The sequence below is a fragment of the Ischnura elegans genome, chromosome 8, assembly GCF_921293095.1.
Source record: "Ischnura elegans chromosome 8, ioIscEleg1.1, whole genome shotgun sequence".
NCBI lineage: Eukaryota > Metazoa > Arthropoda > Insecta > Odonata > Coenagrionidae > Ischnura > Ischnura elegans.
In genome coordinates, this window is record NC_060253.1 from 49888643 (window position 1) to 49890879 (window position 2237).

A 2237-nucleotide genomic window follows, 5' to 3' on the forward strand; every position below is an offset into this window, starting at 1 on the left:
CCAGACCATGAATATTATATGTCCTAGGTATAAATTACGCAGGGACGGAAGACCCACCACTGACAGTATAAGAAAGAGACCAATGCGTTCAAATAAGTTTCCCCGGCTTATGGACAACATCAAGATAAATAAATACCTGTGGAATGCATGGATTCGTTGGAATTTTTTCATCATGAATGTGCCGCGGAGAGCAGGGAGCCCTCTCTTGAAGTAGGGATAATCCTGGTAGTGCTCCCTGTGGTGAGGGTGCCCAGTCCTCTACAGATACCTAATTTGTGCTCTCTGCCATCAGGTTTGCTCGAGTTCAAGCAAGCGGAAAGGATGGCAATAAAATCTTAAGGAAAGGCTGCCAGTGGTAAGAAAATCCGGTCAAACGTTGAAAAAGGTTTTCCCCGCACTCACCATGCAGACCACTCAAAAATGTTAAAGGCAGTAATACATCTAAAGTAAATATGATTAATTTATGAAGCCTCGAGGCTCGAATATATTCGATCGATTCTTATTTATGTGACGACTGCACTAAATTGTAATTGACCAGAACAACAGTGTAAATAGCTGAAAATAGTAATCTTAATGGAAATAATTATTATAAATTTAGATTTATTGGAAATTCGACATTGCTTTATTCTGTGCCACTTTCACATTCTTTTGTCTTTTGTCACCAGTTCCGTGGGTTATGTATAGCATAGAATGCTTATAGCAGTGCTTCTACATCGTTATCGAATGATTTTTTCGCAATCCACGTTTTACTTCTCAATCCTGATCGTGGTACGGTGGACGTCCTTCTTTTTGAGTTTTGAACTCCCGCTCCCAGGTATTTAAATGTTGTGCCTGTAGATGCCGTTGACTACGTACATAATTTTGTCTTCTGTAAATATTCCTTGGGTTGTATTATTTTGTGTAGTTTCACATCTTTATAGCCGTGTCCCAACTCGTTAGCCATTAGGCATCATGTATTTAGCCAGCCAGATTCTGGGCAGCCAACCACAAGGGAGCATGAATTGGGACATCCTTGCGCAGGTGCTGCCATCTACTGGGCACTAGGCCAATGCAAAACAAGAGATAATCGGAATGATTTGAACAAATGATGAACAAAACCCACCCTAAATTGTTAAAATGTAATGTCACAAGTGATTTTGAGAATTAGATGTCGGAGAAGAGTATTTAATCATAATTTTAGTATCTTAGACAACCTTTTCGTAATAGTAAAGTAGGGGTATACTTTCAAATTCGTATTTTTAGTTCCATATGGTTTTGTTAATGAGGTTTTAGCTAAGTTTGTGGCGAAATGTTAGCGTATATTCCTTTTAATTGGTTTGTAGTATTTAAATCGTCTCCCAACCAAGTACTTTTTCGGATTCCTTATATTTTAGCAATTTAATTTCTAGTTTTGTATTGTTAAGAACAGGTCTATTTAGTCTATTCAAACGGTTACCGTCTGACTTGGGAATTATTTTCAAAATTTATTTTAAGTATGGTTTACGTACATAAATCAGGTTTCGGTATCATCTTATAATCACTATAGATTTTAATTTTTTGTCACTTATTACGATTCCAATTTCGGGACTTTGTCCAATAACATATAATAATAATGGTTTAATCTTACGGGTGTTAACCTAATGTACAAAAAAGTGTTACATAAATAAGAATTTGGACATAGTGTTACATAATTAAGTATATGTTAGAAGCATATAAACATCAATAAGCATTATTTAACACGTTAAAAAAGTAAACGGCAGCAAAAGATAGCATGTGATCGGTATAAAAAGTTATAAAATAACATATACATACCTACATAAGAAGCATATAAACATTAATTAGCATTACAATTAACGCCGCCTTTTCTTTAACTAATTTCTCCGTAATTCTTACACTTCTATTAACGCAATTTCATTATTATAAACAAAATAAAAATTAATAATTATTCAAACAAGTCTCAAAATATCAACACTACTTGCAAACAAGTACCATCCCTTGTTGACAGCCATGATGCCCTTTCTCCTCAAGACGCTTTGCACGCTTTGAATCATGGGAAAAGTGGGGCGAAGGATGCACTCCTCGATGCCTAAATCTGGCGGCCGCGTTAGCTGCCTAAATTCCCTCCCTTATGCTGGCTAACGAGTTGGGACATCCTTCCAAGATGGCGTCATGGCTAAATTCTGGAATTGGCATAGCCAAATGGCCAATTGGGACACGGCTTATATTATTGTTACCGATTTCGTTTTTCTCATGTTTCA